Below are 25,024 nucleotides of genomic sequence, written 5' to 3'. Positions count from 1 at the left end.
GCCTCTTTCTTCACCTCCATCCCTTCTCCCCCCATTTGGTCTCAGCCACTAACGCCTTCCATTTTACCAGCTATGTTGGATCTTTAAAAAAAAAACAACAACACTACCACCATCACTTCCACCCAATTAGAACTTATAAAAAGAAGCCAATGACAGGACTTGAGATTTTTGGAACAACCCACACAGTGCTGAATGAAATGAACCCATTTTTGTCTTGAGGTCTGAACAAAGCCAGTATGTTTTGTTGGAAGCTCAAAACACTCAGAACAGGCGTTTCAACACTGAAATAATTCTCACACCTATCAAATGTAGCTTTCATGATTGCTTGATATTACTTTGATTGATGTTACTGACTTTGGTGTTCTCCCCTGATTGTCTGATCTGGGCATAAACACATTGTTGCTGTGATTCTAATATTTCCTATAAAATTAATTTCAGAAGATAATATTGAATGTTTACCCAACCCAGTGACTTTGATTTGTGGAGACCACAGGACTGCATCCTCTTCACACTGCCAAGCCTACCCAACTTTGTGCTTTCCAGATATAATACATTTGTCATTTGACTGCAGATTATGGGATTTATAAGCCAAAAAGCTTCACATCTGATTAAAGTTCCTGGAAGATGTCATCCAGTATTGATATGCTGATTGAGTCTGCAATGCAGAGAATTAAAAAAAGGAAGTAAACATTTCTTTTTACTTAATCAGTTAATGACATTCATGTTTTCTATCAATGTTTGGCCTTCATAGTTTTCCTCTAACAGGGGCGCAGGTTTCACAGGTGTGTTAGTCTACATGTATTTGAATTATGTGCCCTTCAGATAGAGAAATAAGAAATAAAAATATCCCCAGGTTAATTGGTAGAATCTGTTGCTCAAATTGTGAGAAACTAATGTATATTTGTTGGTGGGGATAAGAGAAAAAGGAGGATGAGTTATTGATGGGAATTCTGAAGAAATTCTGAAATTGTTCCACAGTCATTGTAAAGGAAGACTCCCTGTGGGTTCCCTCTTGAGCATTTTGGATGAGTGGAGTTAGAAAAGAAAAAAAAAGATGGAATAGCTCAAGCACAATAATATGCAAGCTCTCTTGCTAGTTTAGCATTATTTGCAGGGCGTACTAACAATCTGCTAGTATTCTCGTGAAAGGAAAGTGGAAATGCCATGTCATTCATTTTTCATCCTTTACTGGAGGAATACCATTCTTCTACTATATGTCTAGACCCCCCTAATAATAATAAAGTACTTTGTGTGTGTGTAAAATGAATCCCCTAAAATATATCCAGAAGCTAAAAGAATGCATAGAAAGCAAAATATATTGACTGTGCTTTTAAAGCTATGCTTTTCAAGACAGTTTATTGCTTGCTTGAAACTCTGCATAGTCAATAAAAACAAAATAATTACCAAATCACTAGGTGAAACAAAGGTGCTTACTGTATTGTCAGCTTGTATCCCCTCCTGGTGTCTATTGATTGGGGATTTGGAGCCTATAAAAGGCAAGAATGTCAGAGTTTTTATGTATGAAAAGAGAGCAAGCTGTAGAGAGTGACTTGTCAGGGAGACTGAAAGGTCATTTTTCTACCTGGAGGAGGACTGCACTGCAGAGAATAGGCTGATTGCTGTTTTTATATGTAGCTATCTTCTTTAATGGCTACAGTTGGAATGGCTCAAACACTACACTTAATGTTAAAATAAATACAGCTTCATGGAATGGAAGAAGAGTAACTGCTACTGCTGTAGGACTAAACTGGATTTATTTACTTATTTATTTTATTTATTTACCAATATGTATGCCAGCTCCATGGCCATAGTAACTCTTACTTCTGGGGATAGCAAGTCCAGGTTGATGACAAATGTCAAGAAGCCTTTCCAGGACTGGGTGGCAGTTTGATCAGAATTGGATTTAGGCTGGGAAATATCTAAGTGAAGGGTCTGGTAGGAAAATGTTTAGTATGGAAATGCAAGACAGAAGCAAAAGTTGTGAGCCTGACTACAGGGCAAGAGAGCAGGCAAAATCAGGTTTGAGTAGAATTGGAAGAAAAGAAGTAAAAGGAAGTGATCTATTGTACAGGTTCAAGAGAAAGAGACAGTCTTGAAAAGTAGGACCAGCAACTGTAAAAAGCACTGCTGGTTGCCATTTCTCTTCAGTCTTGGGGCTGGAACATACCAGGCTTTAATACAGTTGGGACTGGAAATAGCACAGGGATAGAAAGCATGCTTGAAGGTCTGAGGTAAAAAGTTCAGGAAAGCTGCTGTCAGGTGGTCCTGGATTCATGGAACAGTGGTCTGATCTGCTACAAAGCAGTTTCCCATGTTCCATTTTGACTACAGGTAGTCCCCAGTTTAAGAACAACTTCTATTCCCAAGGTCTGTCCTTAAGTCGAATTTATATGTAAGTCAGAACAGAAATTATATATACAATTATATAATTGTATAATACTGTGTAAGTAGTAGTATGTACTGACCTTGAACCATTGTGTATTTAGCTCAAATCATTGTGTATTTAACTTGAATTTTGCTACAATAGGCTCCATTCTTAACTATGGGTCATCTGTAACCCAGGCATTCTTAACATGGGGACTACCTATACATGATCAGCTCTGATGCAACAGAGGAGCTATTACAAATATTGTTATGGAATTCCAGCTCTGTGCCTGTCATATTTTGATCTTCTCTGTTCAGCCAAGAAGTATTTAATTGCTATCTTGAAATAATGGAACAAGGTTTTGAAATCTCTCTATCTCCTTGTCAAATTCAGCATGTTTCATCCTGGTACCTTCCAGATGTGTTGGCTTCAATTCCCATTGTTCCTAGACTTTGGCTATGCTGGAGGCAATTATGGAAATTTGAGGCTAACCTGGAAGACACAAGGTTGGGGAAAGCTGGTCAAACAGAGATAGCTGCTCGTCATGACTGTCTGTATGCCTAAAGAAGCATTTAATCTAGTTCTTCTTTGACATATAAGCATCTTATATGCCTACATCTTTGCTGGGCAGCTTATACTTCTCATCTGCTCCTGTGAATTCTTCCTTATCTGTGTGAATTTCTGTGGAAAATTAGTTTTCAGTTTTATGGCTTGGAAATAGAGATGTGTAATTTACTCTTGGGACCTTGAGAGAGAGATTGCTAGGGATTGGCTAGGAATGATGTAACTTGTCTCTCTTTTAAGTATTTTTGTCTCTTATAGAGAGGTGATTTGGAACTAATTTGTCTTTGACTTATCTTTGTGACTGGGCTGTAGTGTCACTGATCAAATGCACTCTGTGTTCTTGGTTTTAGATAGCTTTATTACGGAGGAAGCACAGAACTTGATTTCACTATCTGACTGTAAATAAACTATCATCTCAATGTGCTTTGTCTTTAGTATTTTAGGTAGCTTACATTTATTTCTTTTGATATTTTGATGCATAATGCTTTGCTCATATTAATGAAAGATATACTCTGCTTAATGTCTCCTGATGTTTTTGCCTAGAGGCTTCAAATAAGTTCTGCATCTTCTTCTTTTGTATGGTCTTTCTATCTCCTTTCAGACAAAACATATCCAAAATAAGATCTCCCAAAAATAAGCCATCTAAAACAATATAAGTGATTTTTAATACAAACATTGTAAGGAAGAAAAGAAATCCCAGTCTCTGTTTCAGTACAGGTAGTTCCCAAGGTCTGTCCTTAAGTTGAATTTGTATGTAAGCTGGTATATATTATTATTATTATTATTTATAGTAATACTTATAATAATTAATAATTATTAAGTATAAAAATAATAATTAATAAGTATAAAATACTTATAATAATAATTATAAGAATATATTATATTATTATTAATAATTATATAATACTGTATAAGTAGTATTGTGTAATGAACTCAACCATTGTGTATTTAACTGGAATTATTATGTATTTAACTCAGATTTGCTACAGTAGGCTCCATTCTTAACTATGGGTCGTCTGTAACCCGGGCGTTCTTAACCTGGGGACTCCCTGTACTTAAGCATGCACCCCTAAGAACAAAATGGATTTTTGTCAAAACTGTAGCAAAGATGGCAGAGGGTAGCTGGTGTCAAAGGCCTCAGTGTGAGGCTACCACTGAGAAAGCTATGCCTGGGTCTCTTGAGATTCTACAATGAGTAGCAAATGTCTTCAAAGCCAAAAAAATCAGGGAAGCTCATATGGATGGATTTAAAGTATTAAACTGAAAAAAGTGACTGGACACACGTTATCATCTGGCATTATAAGAATTATAGCATGATCTAATTAGTGGATGATCTCAAGTCTCACTGGACTAAAATATTCCCCAATAAAGAAAAATTTACCCATGTGTAATTTGGAATTGTAACTGAAAATTCTGAACTTGAGCCATGTGGTTATACCCAGAAATCAATGCTTGATTCATGTCTTCTTGTTCTGTAATCCTGGGGAGAAGCTGCTCCCCAAGATTTATGATCTGTTGTATAACCTGGGAGAGGCTGCTCAGCCTTAGTTCAGCCATATAGCTGGCAGGAGTGTGCTCATATCTCTCCTTTCATTGTGTGTCATCTGCTATATGTAAAAGACACAGATCTATTAGGCTTTACAAATGTATCAATGGATCTGCAGGACTGAGTATCCTGATGTCCTCTAAATATCACTCCCACTGCATAAATACATAAATAAGAGTGAACGAATGAATGAAATAAAAAAGGAAGGAGAAATATATCAGTTGTCGATTATATTCCAATAGTGCACATAAAAGAATGTAACTAAAAACTGAACATGTGCTGGTCACACTTCGGAGGATTAGTTCTGTAATTATACAACATGGTCACCAGTGTTGCTAAAATTTTTGAGAATAAAAACATTCATTTTAATTTGGAGTTACAGTGCTGTCTACTAATTTATTTGATGCTAAACTAGACTCTTTGTCCTGAAGTTTTAGTAATGGAGCACATCACCTTTTAGCAAAATGACTCCTCTGATCATTTATCAGGGAAGGATTACAGATGAAAGAATATCACACTCACTGTACTATCAATTGTTTCAGCAGGGAGAAGTAAAAATAAACAGATGTATAAAATTAGATATAAAACCCACCGTGGGATGATAGGGATTTCTATAAAAGATTTAAGGCCCTTTGAATTTAATGATGCTTAGTGACTCTAAGGAAACATCAGTATGATTTATGCTTTATGCTTTAGGCAATATACAGTGTACTTCCAATGTATCTTTTAGCAATGTTGACAAGTGACAGGTTTCAAAATTGTCAAATAATTCAAGCCAATATAATATCATTTATTCAAATCCTATTAGCACACAGTAATGGACTTTCACACACATATATTTGTGTATATGTGTGTCTGATAGAGGAAAAAAATCAAGGATGCTGTATTAAGAATACAAGTATCAAGGAAAATTAAAAAATTCAAAGTCGTAAGTTCCACTCCCCAGAATACCGCTTTAGGGAGGATTTCTTGAGATAGCAGTAGCCCTCACTTGTTGTACATACCTTTTAGTTGGGGTTCTCTTAGCTTAGGGAGATCAGTCCCAAAGTAGAAATTGGTACTATATTGCAGATATTTCACCGTGCATTCCAGCGAGGCTTCCTCAAAACAACAGTTCAGAAGTGGGGATCTCCTTGCAATATTTGTAGTCTATGCGGGATTTGAATTGGGAGAGAGGGATTGGTTTGTAACTGGAAGCCTCTTGGGAAGCATCAATGGATTGGTGCCAATGCTATTTGGATTGGTCCACCTTGTCAGTCTGTTCTGAATGGTTTGAATCAGGTGCTTAACTGGGTGGTAGATCATATCCAGCTCTATTGAACTGTTGATCCCTCCTTTCTCTGAGTCCCAGGCTTTCAGGAATTCTATAGCTCTTCTGGTCTTTGTGTGGTCAATTATTGACCAAACAGCAGAAGAGCCAGAGAATTCCTGGAAGTCTGAACTCCAGTCACCCCCCACCCCCTATTCAAATGCCACAGAGACTAGAAATACTTCAAGGTGATCCTCACTTCTGAACTGTTGCTCTGAGGAAGCCTCACTGGAATGCAAGGTAAAAGTTTGCAAAAAATGTGATCTCTTTTTTGGTACTGACCTCTCTAAGCTTGGAGAACCCCAGCTAAAGTTTGTATTAGGGAGGGTGTTATGTCCAGAAGAAGGTATGGGGGAGAGGGAAAAATGGTTTGATGCTATAGTTACAAGACTGTTCCCAGATGACACCATGATTGTCTAATTGTACTCTCTCATTTTCAGAGATACAGGCATTGTCTAAATGCCATAGCTTATTTTCCCACAATTCCTATTTTATTTTCACACCAAAGGAAATGGAGAGAAACATGGAATAGTTTTACAAGTGCAGTAATATTAGACACTGTCCATCTGGGAGTACCCAAAGAGGTATAAAAGCTTTGGGTGATACAGAGAAAGTGAATAGATTGAAGTTAATTTTGGAACTTAAAGTTTGGGTCATTCAGGACAATCAAAAAGCAGTACTATAATTTACATAGTGTATAGCTGCACTGTGGAGTTTATTATATTGAGCAGTTGGTCTGGTTCACAAGCCATGGCAGTCCATTTGAAGTTACACGAACTCAGCTACTGTAGCTTGTAAACTGTGTCTTAGTATGTTGTGTGAAACCAGCAAATTTTGGTTTATTCAGGAAATCATACATAAATTATAGCTTATCATAATGTGGGAATTCAATCAAAGTACTCAGCATTTACCTACATGACTTTAAAATTAGAGAAAATCATGGAAAATAAGGTTACTAATACCAGTTGCTGGGAACGTGAGCAGACAGATGCTAATATTTTGTGTGCCACTCAGGGTTGTTGTTATAATATGGGCAGCTATATAAGTTTTTATATAGAGAGCCAGTTTGGTGTAGCGGTTAAAGCCCTAGGCTAGAAACCAGGAGACTGTGAGTTCTAGTCCCACCTTAGCAGTGCTGGATTTAGACATGGTGAGGTGCTAACCTATATAAAGCTTGGAGGTCCGTTGTTAAAAAGTTACACCAGAAGGCCTCACAAAGGTACATACCAAAACAGGACCTTGGTATTTAAAATGAAAAATACAAATTATTTTCAAATGAATGCATTTACTGATTAGATATTTATCATTTGGCTGGCTCTCATAGAATATAATATGGTATACCCTGGAAATAATACTTAAATGTAAATTGTAAAAGCCAAAAAAAAAAAAAAATCCAAATGTGAAATTTTGTGAGGCTCTGCAGATTGTGAGGCCCTAAACTGTAGTTTGTTTCGCTTATGCCTAAATCCGGCACTGTGTGTTAGACACAAAGCCAGCTGGGTGACCTTGAGCCCATCACTCTCTCTCCACCCTAGAAAGAAGACAAATCCTTGCCAAGAAAACCGCAGGGGCAAATCCAGGCAATTGCTTGGAGTCAACATAGACTCAAAGGCACACACACACACACAAAGAAGTCTTTCAAAATAAATAAATAAAATCTCACAGTCTCCTTGTGGACTCCCATAGACCTCTGGTTTACCTCTGTGGAAACAGGATGCTGGACCTAAGAGGTGCTTCATCTGATCCCATACTGCTGTTCTGTTCTTCACCAATAGTATTATCTCCCATATTACAGCTGAGTGGCAGATTAAAAAAATATGGCTGTCACAATAACTCTCGCTGTAAGATTTGGGATCTCTATGGTTTCAAGTTCCCTTCAATTACAAATTCACTGGGCAGCCTTAAAAAAGTCACTGTATTACAGATCTGCTTTTCCAGCAGAAGGATCAACTGAGGCAGAGGCGCCTGATGAAAAACTAACAGATGCTTCCCCCACCCCCACCCCTGCGGAGGTTGAGCTCATCTTAGCAATAAAAGATCACCATCTGCTGGGAGGTCTCTTGCTCTCGTTTTGGGGTTTTTGTTGTCATACCAGGTAAATCCACTGTGTAAATCTGAACAACAATAATGGAAGACACTGTGCAAATCTGAACAACAAAAGCTGCTCTTTTGACTGTCATTTGAGAGAAGGACGGGTCCCAGATGCTCTGTGCCAGCTCTTGTCTAATATCTAATGGAAGTTGAGTCTGTTTGGACTGTTGGAAAACTTCATTTATGCAGCATTTTTCAATTTCTTTTTTCAATTAAATGGAGCCCCCTAGAGGCTATCAGGATCATTGTGCTGACAAAATTGTATCGGATGCTTCTTTCTCTCTCCTCACAGTTAAATGAAACTAACACAGTATTATAACTGAACATGGATGCAATTTGGAAAGAAAACTATTTGGAAGAGGAAAATACCCTAGCAAGTATGTGCCTGTCTATAACTGCAAGGCCAAAGTAGCTGACTGCATTTAGGAGAGCCCCACACACAGATTGCCCTTGACTTCTCCTGCATTTGACAAAGCCTACTTTTCTTACAGCTTTGTTGCTCTGTGCAGACCTGTTTCTTTTCTTCCTTTTGTGGCGGTCTCATCATTGCAGGACAAAGGCATGGTAGATATGTCAAGTGCTGTATGAAAAATGCTGTGGTCACATTTGCACAACCTAGATCAGTGTTTCTTAATCTCAGCAACTTTAAGATGTGTGGACTTCAACTTCCAGAATTCCCCAACCAGCCTGCTGGAAGTTGAAATCTACATATCTTAAAGCTGCTGAGATTGAGAAACACTGACCTTGATATTACATCCATCCATAATTTGTGGTTAGATGAAATGAGCCTCTCTTTAATACAGTCTTTTTCTCCCTTCTCTTCTTTCCTTGTCTGGGGCAAATCCAGACTATACCATACATCTAATTTGGCTTGCCTACAAACAAGGAGTATAAAATAAATTGATCCTGGTTTGGTGGGCAAATGGCAACCATAGCTTAATGTTTATGTTATAATGGCTAACTGTATTTTGCTATAGAATCAGAAGGAAGAAATTGCAATGCATTGGAGAAAAGGGATAAGGAAGAAAAAAAATGCATACATCTGAAGCTATTTCACAGTTTGGTTGCATTCAGTTTGCTGGCACATTGGAAACAAGCCATTGCTTAACCGTGACTTGCTATATTATTACTTGGGTTTTCAGATAACATGAAACCATAAACTGAATCTTACAGTAGTGCTAGTTTCATACAACACCCTAAAGAAAAAAATAATCAAAGACATGATGTTAGGGTGTAGTCCTTATGGCAAAAATGGTAATCTAGTCATTATCTTGCTTCCTTGAAAAAATAATGCTGACTGATCATGAGAAACTTTTCAGTAAGCCGTATTTGTTTTAGGAAACTCTGATTTTTATTTGATGTGCCTGTATTGCATTGCGTATGTTGATTGTAGTTCAGTGGTGAGATATTGCAAAACAATGTTTGTGTGCCTTACTTCATTTACAGAGCTGATAGACCAATCAACTGACTCTGAGGGGCTTCGCTGCTCTGATTTGGAGGCTCAGTTGCAAGCCTACTCTTAAATGCAGTATAGGATTATGGTCCAAATAGTGCAATGTATGTTTGTATATTATGGACACTGTTCTGATTTAGAGGCAAAGTTCATTGAAGTCAGTGACTCTTAGTTGCACAACATTCAGAAACTGCTGGATAACAGGGTGTCATGGGTTCTTTATTTAACCATGCCCAATTAGACTGACACGGACTCAAGAGAGACACAAAAGCACTGGACCCTGGACAGGTGGTTTCTTTATATCTTTCTATAAGGGTTGGGGAGATGTTTTATTTTGTAAAAGTGATATGTGAGTGCTTCCTATATTCTGTTCTATTGCTATCTCTATACCAGTGTTGTCCAAACTTGGCCACTTTAAGATGAGTGGACTTCAACTCCCAGAATTCTGGCTGGGGAATTCTTGGAGTTGAAGTCCACTCATCTTAAAGTGGCCAAGTTTGGACAACACTGCTCTATACTGTTACTACGACAATTACTATTACTAAGACAACTACTATATTCTGTACTATTACTATTCAATATACTATACTGTATTACTATTACCTATTACTCTATTACAATTACCAATATACTATATTCTATACTATTACTAATACAGGTAGTCCTTGGGTTATGACAGCAAGTGGGAATGGAATTTCCATTGCTAAGCAATGTAGTTGTAAAGCATGACGTCCCGTGACTGCATTGCTTAGTGAGGGCAATCCTGGGCAGTCCTGGTTACCATTGTAACCCCAAGGTGCATGGGTCATTAAGTGGGAAGAGGCAGGAGCCTCAGGTAAGGAGCACGGGGATCCGCAAAGGGGTGGGGGAGGCTGGGGGAGGGGCTGGGAAGGCTGGCACAGGCTGTGCACAAGCCACGGGAGGCTGGGAAAGGGCCTGAGAAGGCCAGCGGAGGCTGCGCATGGGCGAGGAGGGTGCTGCAGGTGGGAGAAAAAGTGGGAACGACTTACCAGAGCAACCTTCTCTATTGAGTTTGCTTGTGGGAAGCCCGCAGGGAAGGTCAGTAATAATGATCATGTGACCGCAGCTCCTTGCAATGTCATAATTGCAAACTGGGAACCTAAGCACCCGGATCACAATCATGTGACCATGGGGGTGCTGCGATGGTTGGAACTTTGAGGACAGGTCATACATCCATCTTTTCAGTGCTGCCGTGACTTTGAACGGTCGCTGAACAAATGGACGTAAGATGAGGACTACTTGTACGCATCAACATTTCTTTCTTAAGCCTGTTTTGTGTTAAACCCCCTCTCTCTGAGATTTCTTTTTCTGTTAATGGCCAGCACGTAGAGCTCTTGCACCTTTTTTAAGTTGTGCTTTGTCTTGCTGAGCTGCTATACTTCTTTTCCTCTGCCCACTCCTTCTGAAGGAAAAACACCTTCTTTCATTTGGCTGCTGTACGCAGTTTGCTGGTGGCTGCAGAGCTCCAAAACACACATCTCCTCCCATGCCTGTGTCAAGGTTGCTGCTTTATTGGCAACTCTGCCAGGCTGATACTGAGGGAAGGGCTCAGATGGGAGGGAAAGAAGGCAGCACAGGTGCCTGCAATTTTGCCAAGCAGCCTGCTCTTCCAAACAGGACGATTTTTTATTTTTTTGGTTCCTTTGAGTCAGTCTTGACTCCTGGTGATTGCCTGGACAAGTCCCTGCATTTTTCTTGGCAAGATTTCAGAAGTGGTTTGCCATTGCCTCCTTCCTAGGGCTGAGAGGGAATGACTGGCCCAAGGTCACCCAACTGGCTTTGTACCTAAGGTAGAACTAGAACTCACAGTCTCCCAGTTTCTAGCCTGGTGTCTTAACCACTACATCAAACAGAGCAATAGTGTTCTGTTATTATAAGCTTCCAAACTGATTCTTAGCTCCCTTTCCTAGAGCAGTTACATATGATCATTAATTTTGTTTTAAAATCTAAATTAGCTGACTCATTCATCAGTTCTCACAGAAGTAGTCTTATGAATGTTTCTGTCCTTGCCCACACTTTGTCTAATTCAGTATAGACTAGTTCAACCCATTTTTGAACAGGTTTGGAGTATATCTTAAATTGTAATCTGAGGTATTGTGAATTCTTACACATGCATTTTCCCAAGGAGTCTATTCATGTTAACCTGAACATGCAGACTTAGTCATGAGAATTCACCCTGAAAACAGCTGCCATTGTTTTCAGTGTGTGCACATGCACACACACATTTGCCTGTGTCATCTCTCAACTCTGCACGGTGCAGGCATCGTGCATTTAAGATGGAAAATAAATGTATAAATAAATAAATAAATCAGTGCATAAATAAATAAGAATGAAGAGGCCAGATAAGAATAGATGAGCCTTCAGAATGGCCAATACACCATTAGGAGCTGCTTAATGAAAGCCAAATAAGAAAACCATTTCGGGAATGAATAATAGCCACTAATGTTGAGAAATCAGTTGCCTTAAACCTCCTAGACTTAAAATAGTCATTTAAACTTTACAAACCTGACAACCTAGACCATTTATATGTTTGCAAAACCAGTCTAATTATGTTTAATTCCAGATGCAAATGCGAAAATACAACATGTTTTGTTTCAGGATAAAAACTCCTCCCTAAAATTAGACAGGGGTTTCTAGCAAAAAATCTACTTTGAGCCTTATGATAGATAGATAGATAGATAGATAGATAGATAGATAGATAGATAGATAGATAGATAGATAGATAGATAGACAGATAGATAATTTACTGCTAAGTTTATGCCTTGCTGGAACTGTTGGCTGGAATTTCTAGGAATTGTACTTCTAACAAACCTGGACATCACAAGGTTGGAGAAGGCTGCTTTATGTTATAAGCATGCAACTGGAAAGCATGAGCACTGCTTCTTTATTGTATGGGGAGCATGGCTTGCTGGAGAAAAGAACTGGTTTGTGGAAGACATATTTAAGCTGCCTTCCATTCTTTTCCCCAAATCTCCCCAGCTGCTCTTCTCCAGCCAAGATTCTGGATCCTTGATTTTTGAATCCTGAATTCATGCAGGACAGAAGGAATGAACATTGGAAAGATTAAGTATCCATAACCATTCTGCTGATTCTCTCCTGATATTGGTGTTTACACATCCTTTGAATATGTTTTGCAGTGGAGGAGATTTAGCTGAAATTCTCAGAAGTTTGATTTAAAAAATGCAGCTGAATGCTTCAGATCAAGCTCCCTCTCCTTAAATATGTGAAGACCTGGTCAAAGCTGCTGTCTATTAGAGTTGCATGCAGTGAAAATGAAAGCTTTGGAAAAGAATCAAGATATAAAGCAGAGGAGCTTTGAATAAAAGAAACATCATGTCTACCAGTGACATATTTCTAACCCTCTGTCATCTTTTGCATTCCATCATAGTGACAGCTTGAGATAGGTTACAAGGTCAAGCAATGTTTTTCTTATCCAGTTGTCAATGCTTTTTTATCATTCTGGATTGTCAAAGGAAATACAGTTTTATTTTCTTATACTTGCTATGTAGAAGATATATTCTACATAATATATTTTGTCTTTGCTTCTTGTTTCAGCAAATTGCACAATGGATTATTTCTAGATTTCAAGTACCTCTAGAACTTATTTCCATAGTTGGCACATAAGCTCTATAGCAAGGCAGGGCCTCATTCTGAACACTTTAATCAGGAATGTATGGAAAGGCAACTGTATTGACTGAACCACCTGCACTGGTCCTATATATCTTCTCCCCATCATGCAAGGGACATGATTTGTGTAGATAATGATCACAAATCTCACTCTCTCACAATATTCATAGGAGGTTTTTTTAATCACTTATTACCACTAGATTATACAAACAGGAACCAGAGAATTCAGGTTCACCAGAGAAGGGAGAGAAGGAAATCAGAGCTATCAGCCCTCTTGAGAAACAAGCTACTTCAGGATTTGTCTCTCACCCAGTGGCCTCTGATAGCCATTCCACTGGAATATGAGAGAGAAAGAGACCAAGATAAAATTAAGATTTGGTACTTCCATGTTGTTGGTTTTATTCTCCTGTCCCCATTTCTTTTCCCACTGTGACTTGCCTTGATAGGTTGTAAACTATGGCCAGCATTTCCAAGTGTAAGGGTCCTTAGTCACACAAAGTATAATACAAAGGAATATGATTATGACTCTCCCTCAGTCCTGTTAACTAAACATGAGTTCAATGAGTGGAAGAGATAATAGTAATATTATCTAGACCTTACTCTGCACTTTATTAAGGAAAATATCAGGAGTCATTGTACTAAAGCTTTTGCTGATGTCCAGGTATACTATGTCTATGACATTCCTCACATCTAAGCTAGTAACTATCAAAGAAAAATATAAGATTAGTCTGGCATAATTTGTTTGTGACAAACCCATGCTGGTTCCTGTTAATTGCAGCATGCCTGTCTAAGGGCTCTCAAACATGCTGTTTGGTAATTTGTTCAATTTGTTCAAAGACCTTGCCCATTATAGATATCAATTTGACAGGTCTATAGTTTTGTTGGTTCCCCTTACCCTTTTGGATGCTGGAGATGACGAGGAGCTCCTCCCTTCACCCCAACGTACTTCAACGCATATGCAAGACAGAAGCCCTTACACCCAGACTATACAGACTCCCCAAAATCCACAAAGACTCGATCCCACTCAGACCCATCGTAAGCGCCATTGGCTCCCCGACATATGAATTATCCAAACATCTGGCCACCCTTCTACAGACCCACGTTGGACAGACTCCAGCCCACATCAGAGACTCAGGACATTTCATCGACAAAATCAGCACCCTGAAACTCAACCCCACGGACAAACTGGTCAGCTTTGACGTCTCCCTGTTCACCAAGGTACCAGTGAGGGACACCCTGGCACTCATCAAACAGATCTTCCCAGAAGACATCACAACCTTATTTCAGCACTGCCTAACAACCAGTTACTTCCTATGGGATAATGAGTACTACGAACAGATGGACGGTGTCGCCATGGGAAGCCCCCTGAGCCCAGTCGTAGCAAATTTCTACATGGAACATTTTGAAAAACGGGCTTTAGAAACCGCACCCGTTACCCCAACAGTCTGGTTCCGATTTGTGGATGACACCTTCGCAATTTGGAGTCAGGATGAAGAAGACCTAGAGAAGTTCCTGAACCACCTAAACAGCGTCCACCCCAATATACAATTCACCATGGAAAAAGAAGTGGACGGCCAACTTCCATTTCTAGACACGTTGGTCATATGCAAACCAGACCTCAAATTAGGACACAAAGTCTACAGAAAACCCACCCACACAGACTGGTACCTACACAAAAACTCCAACCACCACCCATGTCAGAAAAGAGGCATTATCAAAACCCTCATGGATCGTGCCAATCGGATCTGCGAAACCCAATTCCTAAACTCTGAACTTAACCACCTTAATTGGGTCCTACAAGCGAATGGCTACTCCAAGAATGAAATAAAAAGAGCCATCAAACCAAGAAAGCAACATGACTGAAGAACATTTTCTGTTCTTCACGACTGAAGAAGAAAAACAGCCACCCACCAACAAAGTATTTCTGCCCTATATCAAAGGGGTCACAGACTGCATGAGAAAACTGATGGAAAAACACAATTTCCAAACAATCTTCAGACCCACCAGAAAAGTACAAGAAGTGCTAAAATCAGCAAAAGACAAAAGGGATCCCCTCACCGCCGCAGGAGTATACCGCATACCATGCAGTTGCGGGCAAGTATACATCGGGACCACAAAACACAGCATCCATACCAGGATAAAAGAACACGAAAGACACTGCAGACTACAGCAACCAGAAAAATCTGCAGTAGCTGAACATGCTCTCAAGCACACTGGACACAAAATCCTATTTGAAAACACAGAGATACTGGACAACACCAACAGCCACTATACCAGGCTATACCAGGAAGCCATTGAGATTCACAAACACCAGCACAGTTTCAATAAAAAAGAGGAGAGTCTAAAAATCAACAAAACCTGGCTACCAATCCTGAAAAATACAGCCTGCAAAAGGTCAAGAACTCAGCTCAACCACCAGGACATGTGAACAGTTCACACAATGAACTTGCTAATCACTCCCAGCAGCCCCTCGTTAACAATTCAATAGAAGAAAAAACCCTGCCTAATCCCCAGGAAGATACACACAGATATGACACCAAAACAAGCAGCCACTCAGTAACCCAACCCCCCCCACACCCAATCCCCCCTTCCCCCCCCCCTCAGATCTCTATAAATACCCACAAAAGGGTCACATCACCCTGGGCACAGAGAGAACTGCTCCTGTCTGTGCTCCTGCACTCTGAAAATGCCGGTCACAGGTGCTGGCGAAACGTTAGGAAACAAAACTTCAAGAACACGGCCACACAGCCCGGAAGACCCACACCAGCCATAATAACCCATGATGCCTGAGATAAACAATACATTCCAATCACAAAACCATACCAACAACAGGACTTGCCTAACTTCCTGGTCCAAACACATGGGGAAACAGCCAGATCTTCAGAGCCTTAAAAAATGCCAGTAGGGTTGGGGCTATCCAGTTCTCTGAAGAGATGTTGTTCCACAAGGCAGGCACTTCCACAGAGAAGGTACAACTCCTGAGTCCAACAAGATGACTGTGTTTAATAGAGGGAACCTGGAGCATGCCCTTTCTGCTAGATCTGGTGGAGCAAGCAGAAACAATGGGAGAAAGGTAGTTCACTATGTAGCCTGGCTCTGTGCCATGTAAATGTGCAGATGATACTTAACTATTCAAGGTGGTAAACCCCAAAAGTAATTGTGAATATCTCCAGAAAGATCCCTTGACCCTGTGCAAATTGTCAACCTAACCTCCTAACCAACCTAACCAATTGCAAACATGGTTCAAATTAATAAAGTGTAAAGTGATTCACATTAGAGCAAAAACCCCTAACATCACATATACCCTGAGCTATTTGTAAGTAACCAGGAAAAAGATATTGGTGTGGAAGTTCTGTGGAGAACTTGAGTTTCTCAGGGTGGATATGCTGAAAATGTCAATAACTAATCCCACCTAGCATTAAGTGTGAGAAGCACTAAGTAAGGTTTCTATTAAGCCTTGGGAAGTGTGGGAGAAAAGATTAAGAATGGGCCATAACAGAGGACAAATAACTGCTTGATGTGGTTTCACTTTTAGTGTATAATAAAATTCTTAATCAGCTGTGCCATGTCAGATATTTGGGAAGCTTCTGACAAGTTAAGCCAGTTAAGGGAGAGGAGCCTGTTCAATGAAGATGGTAGCTCAGTGTGTGGAGGTTGTGAGAAAGGCAAATTCCACACTAGAAATCATTAACAAAACTGCCAACACTGTTTTGTCCTTCAACAAATCTGCTTCTGGAGCCCTGGGTGCAGTTCTGGTCACCACATTTGAAAAAAAAGATATAGCAGAGCTAGTAAAAAGGCAGAAGGCAACCAAAATTACCAGGCATCTCAGACACCTTGCTTATGGGAAAAATCTGGAACATTTGGGGTTCTTTAGCTTAGAAAAAAGGAGAATGGAGGGTGTGGACATGACAGATATATATAAAATCACACATGGCAAAGTGGTTAGGATGAAAGACTATCCAATGAAGCAGCCTGAAAGGCAGCTGTTTCTCTTAGGGAAATAATGTGCTTCTTTATATAGTATATATTTGACCAGTGGGATTCATTCCTATCAGATATGGTGATGGCCACTAAGTTGGATGGCTTTGAAAGGGAGTTGGATGAATTCATGGAGAATAAATTCTGCCAAGGGCTGTTGATCTGAAGACACTGTGTTACCTCCAGGTTGGAAGATGCATGTCTCCAAATATTAGCTGCAGAGGGACAGTACGGGAGATGCGTATGTCTCCATCTCCTTTTGCCTGGGAAAATTCCAGAGGCATCTGGTTGGTTGCTCAGAAAACAAAACGTGAACTAAGAAGGGCCTTGGCCTGACCAAGGAGGGCTGTTCCTATGAGATCACATTTTGACAGCTGAGAAGAGCCCTCTGCTGTAAGGTCTGCAACTTAATGCAACTCTGCATGATTTGTGCCAAGTCTGAAAGCTGTTAAAGGAGGAGAGAGAGCTGGTGCAATATAATGGTACGTGTTATGCAGTCCTAATTCAGGAGAAAATCTGATTGAATTCAATTGGACTAGGGAACGTGGGCTTGCTTCCCAAGAAATTAAGCTGCAAATCATGAAAATCAGTTCAAATCTTGTCCCTGCCCTGACACTGCTTTTAGATATTTCTAATATGTTTATGAGATGGATCTATCTGAATTAGTGCTTATAAACAGGTTATGTATATCAAGTGAACATAACATTCAAATATATTATATACATGCTAATTATTATTGTATCATTGTCAATATAAAAGGCAGAAGTAAAACTTGTGCTTTAGATTGTACAGATTTTATGTTTGTGTTACAAATGGATTTACGAATGAGTGCACGCTCAGATCAGTTTTTAATATATGTAAGCACACAGGAAATGTCTTCCCACTTTTGTACACATCCTCCATAGTTTCTTGGGAGGGCTTTTAAAAAGTTGGAACAGGGAAAAGAAACTTAGGGTGTGTTTGAGTATGTTTTAAAAATGAAACATTGAGAGGTAGCAGTGTTAGAGAGGCTACCAGGACATTCTCTATGAGCTAAATAATATGAGCGGGGGGATCGGAAGCAAGTCTGCAGTTTTGTAAAGGTGGTGCCTCTGGGGCTGCCCCTAGAATGCCGGAAAGTGAGCGTGGAGGAGCAAAACGTGGGGTGGCTGTATCAGCCTCTGCAGTCAGGTGGCTGCTCTGACTCCAGGGGACTGAATGTATAGCCCATGTCCTTCTATGCCCCTGTCAGTGTAGGAGTGACATCCTGGGAGAATCATACTCCTGAAAGTAAAGAAGATTGCCTCAGCTGCTCCTGCTCTGGGATTGCTCTGTGTGTCCAGTGGAATGAAAGTGCTGCAGTAGAAGGTAACATAGTGACTCAGCACTTTCTCCTCTCTATTTCTCCTCTGCTGCAGAATTAACTCTGTCTTTGCAGGATGTGCAAGAGGCTGTTTGCTGACTTCTCAGAGGACAGTTGTGAGGATTAGCGCAGGTTGCACTGAATGAGAAGTGGTCAGAATGGCACCATGAATGTTTCTTTGACATTCACAGCTTTCTCTCTATTGTCTTTCCTAGCACTATTGCACAAAGGATGGAGAGGGATTATTTAGTGTGGAAACTCAGATTCTTCAAATAGCTTTTCTTTAGCTAAACATACTGGTTGTAAGAAAACTGCATTTCCCCAGAATTATAGTTAAAATGCCCAGAATTGTAACAATAAACAAACAAACAATTTAATTCATTTAAGCCCCACATTTTCACTTGAAAGATTACGGTAGCATTCAAAGCAGTGTCCCCTGACTATATCCCCATGAGGTCTGTGGGCCTGAGAAGGAACCATTCCAGTAATCTCTGGGATTGGGGGGGGGGGGATTTAACCCAAGCAAAGGGGATTATTTTTTTATTTTTTATTTGTTTATTTATAGGACTTATGTGGCTGCTTTTCTCATATGATGACTCTAGGTGGCTCCAATCCATAAAAAAATATAGTTAAAAACAAAAATACCCTTCCCCCCAAGTGCCAGACCAATCATTCTCATCCTCATCCTAGCCCAGTGCTTGGGGGAAGAGCCAGGTCTTCACAGCCCTCTGGGCTCACTGATTACTGCTCACTGCTCATAGTTAGTAACTGCTTACAGTTACTCATGCCCTGGTCACCTCCCAAATGGATTATTGTAACACACTTTACATGGGGTTGCCCTTGAAGAGCATCCAGAAACTTCAACTGGAACAAAATGTGGTGGTGCCGGCAGTTATGTGTGCCCCTAGAATGGGACATGTTACACCTCTGCTCCACAAGCTGCATTGGTTGCCGGTTTGCCTCCAGGTTCAATTCAAGGTGCTGGTTTTGACTTTTACGTGGCATGGGGCCAGGTTATTTGAGGGACCACCTCTCCCCGGTTACATCTACCTGTCCCAGCAGCTCCAGCAGGAGGGGCATGTTACAGGTCCCACCTGCTAAGGAGTTCCATCTGACAGGATAAGCCTTTTCTGCCATGGCACCCACTCGTTCCCCCTGAAGTGAGATAAGCCCCGAACCTACTGGCATTTAGAAAATCCTTGAAAACCTGTTTTTTTCAGCAGGCTTGGGGATCTCAGAGAAATGGGGAGCCTGTGAGGTGGTTATATTGGTTGTAAGATGCTGGTCCGTACTCCCACAGTTTTGATGAATATTTACGTTTAACTGTTTTTAACTCTTGTTTTAACTGTTTTAACTAGTTGTTTATTGTATGCCACCCAGAGTCACGTTTGTGAGATGGGCAGCTATATAAATCTGATAAATAAATAAAATAAATACATTATATTTCCCTAATATGGTAAATATTGTCCTTCAATGTGCAATAGGATCCTTGTTAACAATTCTATTGTATTATTTGACTTCAATGTTTGGATTCTTTGTTAGCAGTTGGGTGAGATGTTTTGGCCAAAAGGCAGCATAGGAATAAAAGATTTATAAGAATAGAAGGCTTGGAGAGATATTGTGAAGGAAGTTGATGGAAACAAAAATTGTTATATTTCCTTTCCTTCGTTCATATCTTTAATTTTTTTAACTTATTATTTCTTAATCACTTTCTGTACTTTGCATAACCTCTTGCTAATTTTCATGGAAGAAAATCCTGCCTATTTAATAATGATACTATCTTTCTTTAAAGAAAGATATTTACATTTACATTTAAAGAAAGATAGGATGCATGAAGATTCTTATGTTCCCAACTGGCATTTGATTGTGGCTTGCAGGAACTCTTCCCATTTTTAAAATGGAAAATGGATGAAGCACTTTCTAATAGATGGCATCTTCCGTACTATACCTTAGAATTCCCAGCTTCTGCCATGTGGGCAGCTAAATGTCAGGATGAACTGAACATTGAACAACTTGCAACATTCAAATATGGTGACTGAGATCAACAAAATAATCTGTGGGAAATGTGTGGTTAAGTGTTACAGTGCGCACTACTATTATATTTCCCCCCGTGCTGTGGTGATTCCTTACCAGTCCAGAGGTCTGGAAACCTGAAATGCAGGGATACATATGCTACTCTGAAGTGGAGTTTCTGATGAGAGCTTTAGCCTATACATCTGTTTTATCTCACTTGGAATTATTAAAAATAAACCTATGTGGGTAAACATTTGTAGTTTTTTTTTTTTAATGGGTGTTGTGAGATGAGCTCAGTTAGATTGTATTCACTACAAATTGCACCCAGTGTTGTGTCTAGCATGATGACTTTTTAACCAGCCTGTTTAAATATGCATTGATAAAATGATTCAAAAGGAAATAAGAGGAGATTTGTTTATGGGAATGAGATTGTGAAATCAGTAGTGTTTGTATACAATACTATTCATAAAAGTATTACAGCCAAATCTTCAAGAAAAAGAGTTGTCTTCTAACTGTACATTCATGTATTGGGTTAGTATTGTGTTGAATTTGCAATGCTGTTGTAGTGCGATTGCTAATTAAGCTTCTAGCTTTATCCAGATGTACTCATTTCTGTGTCAACTTGAATTTCATTTTCAGCTGTGATCTTTTGAGATACAGCATTCAAGAAGTCCAGAAAAGAATGTCTTGTCAGAAACAAAGGGAATGATCATGTCAAACATAATTTGCTTTTTATTTGCCAAGAGCTGTGTACCTTTCTATATGCTCCTTTCATTTCACATAGTGTTTCATTTCCAGTAATATCTCTCCTGCCACTAATGTTATGAGCTGATAATTGTACTGTTGCTTGATTTGTTCAAAAATGGATAGCATGATTTCTTTCTTTTGGTTCTCCATCAAACTGTATTTGAGGGATACATCCTATTGGTGATTATGAAAAAGATTCTGGTTTCATGAGAGTCCAGTTTATATTCATGTACAGGATGTGCCATCATTTCCATCCTGTGCAGGCTACTATTAATTGTTGCCTTCCACCACCATAAATGACAACAGATTTATGATCAGGACAAACAACACTGAGGTTACAGTGAAAATGCATATGAATTTTGAGAACACTTGACTCAGAAGCCTCCCAGTTTACGAGTGAATTCTCTTAAAGGTCTTATCCTGCCTTAACGTTCTGGGTGTGTTTTCTTAAAATGTGATGTGGTGGTAAGGTGTTGGACTAGGATTGGGGAGACATTTTTGTTTGGTTCAGTAGATTACTGCTCAGTTACTTAATAAAGGGGAGTGGATATTTCTCCATAGAAGCTAATATTTATCACTGTTTTTTATACGTACATCCTACTTTTTGTCTATGGAATTCAAGATTGCATATGTAGTGTCATGTTTCATTTTATCCCTGCAGTAACCACTCTATGAAGTAGGTTATGCTGAGTGAAAGTGATAGGGCAAAAGTCACCCAGCAATCTCTTTGGATGAATGGGGATTGGAACCTGAATCTCCCGAGTCCCAAACTGATGCAGTAAGACACCTAGGCAGCTGGGAGTGATTCAGAGCTCTCTATAGAGCCTCTTCTTTCCAACAAATGGAAGAGTGAAGGTTTAGTTGTACTTGTAGGAGCTGGGGAGCCACATTCACCTACGTTAAGCCAAAGTTTATTTTGAAATCTCTTCTTTGCCTCTGGCAAAAAAATCGCCATAGTTTACAAACCATCATGGTTGGATTCACACATCATGCTAATAAAGATGTTATACAAATAAAACTCATCATGGCTTAATGGAATGTGTAAAGCCAGGACGGGGGCGGGGGAGGGACAGAGAGAGAGCGAGCACACACTTTGAGTTAAGGATGTTAGAGTCACTTGCCTTAGGCATTACTACCTCCCCCTGAGCTTTCAGAAGTGAATCCCTGCTTCCCCCTATGCTCCTCGGAAGTGAAATCCTGACAAGCATAACCCTGGAACTTGGTATTACTTAGAAAAGAAGGGGACCTATAATAATTGGGTGAGGGACACACTCCAGAAACTTTACAACATTAATTGGACCAATTAAAATAGGAGCATCCTTTTTTTTCAAGCCAAGGACACCACTTGGTCTTTGAGTGATGTGCTTGTAAGCCGATCTTCAAAATGTGGGTGCTTCTAAAATAATTAAATTAAATGATTTTTTAAAATGCTCATAGGATTATTTCCAGTGTATTTCACAATTTCCCCACATAAGCATATTTAATACGAAATAGAGGTGCAGTCTTTGGAGTGGTTCTGACAGCTGCATCATGGGGTTTGGGGACAATCAGGTTGCTTATCCCAATTTAACAGTAATGGTTTTAAAGAAATGCTTGAAAGATGATGATGATTAAAAATGTCTGTTTTGGGGGGGTGATTTTTCTGTATAGTATTCCTGTCTGGGAAGAAAATGTGACCCTTGCTTTTTAAATGAAATCGGTAAAATTGCTTCTGGCAACCTCCAGCAGCTCCCCTTGAGCAAAAAACAATGACAGAAACAATGCAGTTGTCAAAAGTACATACTGTATATACTCCTGATCACCTTTTCTTTAGCTAAAGTTATTTTGAACTGTTGGTGGAAGAAATTTCAATGTCTTGGCAATTTTTAAACAATGGATTCCATTTCCATCCTGGGTTATTAGTACTTCTCTTTTTATCTGCAATGAATATCAGAAAGCTCTTCTCAGTTCTTTTCAGTCCTGACGGTAGATGCTCTTAATCCATTTGTCATGCTTTCTGTCTTTACTGTACTTCCCTTACTGGTTCTCAACAAATTCATCACTTGCCACTGGAGTGTCCTACATTTTTGCCATGTTGAGATCAAGTGTTTAGGGGCTATTTACAGGAATTTGGACTTACTGCTAATTCTAGCCAGGGAAGGTGGCTGAGGGGATATAAAGACCTGGGGAACCTTTGTTGCAGTTTCTATTTTCTCAATTATTGGAAAAGAAATGACAATCAAGCTGGATCAATTAAAGTAGAAGTATACACTTGCTGTACATGTTGAGAAGCACTCTGAAACTCTACAATCAGATGACAATCAAAACTAACCCAAATGTCCCAAAGAGTGAGCAAATTTTGGAAGGGAAGGGAAGGGTTGAAGAGCAAGTTGTTATGGTATTAAAACCACATAGTGGAACTTTCCTTCATACATGTGCTTGAAAGAACTGGAATACATGCAAAGAGATTCAAAGTTTTAAAAGGCTTGGTGGAGAATACAGGAAATTATAGGCTAATATCTTAACAGCAATTGATAGAATGTGTTATTAAAGAAAAATAGTCAAAGTCATGAGCAACTCTTGCTGACAAGGGTCCACCATGGCTTTTGCAGGGACAAGATTTGACTTACTATTTTTCTCAATTATTTTGAGAGCATCACCAGAGGCTCCTGTGCAAAGAGCAGTTATGGAAAAAGAAAACAGGTGTTCTCAAGTACTTTAGTAAAGAACAGGTAATAGAGCCTTTATTTGCACAAGATGCTTCACTAAGTTATGGGCAAAGTTAGCTTGTTAGGCAAACCCATAATCCAGTCATGCCATATAGATCTTTGTTTTTCAAAAAGTGCTTAAAAGTAACTGAATCATGAGGGGCACTTTCCCTTGAGGACAAATATCAGGGATGGACTGCGAGTGGAAAAACAGTATAGCATTATGGTCCCAACCTAATTTACTCTGAAAACAACTGATTCATTATCATCTCATGCAATTTTGATCCTAAAATAGCAATTACGCATTCAAGAGTGGAGGGTGTTAAAAGGATAGGGAAAATTCTGCAACATTATGAAAATATTCTGCATATATTCTTTCTAGATACTTGATCATTTTTTCAGCAACCCTGAAAGTAATGTTTGGAGCATTTGTACAGTTTCCCTATATTTTTCTCCCATTATTTGCATTTTCAAAAAGCATGCAATTAAGAAATGTAAGTTGAGAGTTTGTTGTTCTTCTAGAAACTAAACCAATTCAGTTTAGTTTCCTCTGAAGACAGTAATTTTAGAATAGCATCCATTTCTCTCTGCATATTTTGTTTAGTTTTGTTTCCTGTTTTGCCCTCTTTCACAGCAGGAATGGGGACAGTCATATCAGTAGAAAATACAAGGAAAAGGCATTGAATTGATGGATTAAATTTTGACAGCATGCCTGAATATGTTACAGAATTTAGTTTAAAATTGCAAACATACAGAGCTTGGCCTTGAACATTTTGTACTCATCTGTGCTGTAGTTTGCCTTTGCTATCCAGTTGTGTAATTCAGGTAGACAAAATAGCGGTACACTTATGGATACTGCATCTCCTATTTGAGTCCAAAAGCTGTGAAGAACCTCTCTTAGTCAATAATGTTTTTTTGATCAGCGTAAAGCACCTGATGGATAGGGGCTCACCTCACTCCATTACATTTCCTTTATAGACCTAAGAACTGTCATTTAGTTTGAGGCCTGCTTGTTAAATAGCCCCCCTTCCCACTGAAATGAAGTTACAATGGGAAAGAAGCAGAAAGAAACTGATGGATTCATTAGCCATTCCACTGCCAGGTTGGCGTTTGCCCTCCCCTTTTTCACCAACGTGCCCTCATCCTCTTGACCTCTACTCTGTGTTCAAAATATTAAATGATTACAAAAGGAAGGGAACGATTATACTTGGTCTGTAGAGGAGCTTGCACATTACTTGTTGGCTAGCTAGCCCTGACATTAATCACTTAGAGATGCAA

The 25,024-nt window shown here is 39.5% G+C and overlaps 1 protein-coding gene across 1 annotated transcript in view; it reads left to right on the top strand.

Annotated features, from left to right (window-relative positions):
* Positions 1–5,916: 5,916 nt before the first annotated feature.
* SYT2 (synaptotagmin 2) overlaps positions 5,917–25,024 on the top strand; it is a 51,336-nt gene continuing 32,228 nt past the window's right edge. Inside the window, exon 1 of the mRNA XM_007421171.3 lies at positions 5,917–6,024. The gene's annotated coding sequence lies outside the window, so the exon portion shown is untranslated. The remainder of the gene's footprint in view (positions 6,025–25,024) is intronic.

The sequence above is a fragment of the Python bivittatus genome, unplaced genomic scaffold (assembly GCF_059951505.1).
Source record: "Python bivittatus isolate LINGU-HERP-01145 unplaced genomic scaffold, Pbiv_v1 ctg000700_np1212, whole genome shotgun sequence".
Taxonomy (NCBI): domain Eukaryota; kingdom Metazoa; phylum Chordata; class Lepidosauria; order Squamata; family Pythonidae; genus Python; species Python bivittatus.
Note: the sequence above shows the minus strand (reverse complement) of the source record. Positions and strands in the feature narration are given on the sequence as shown.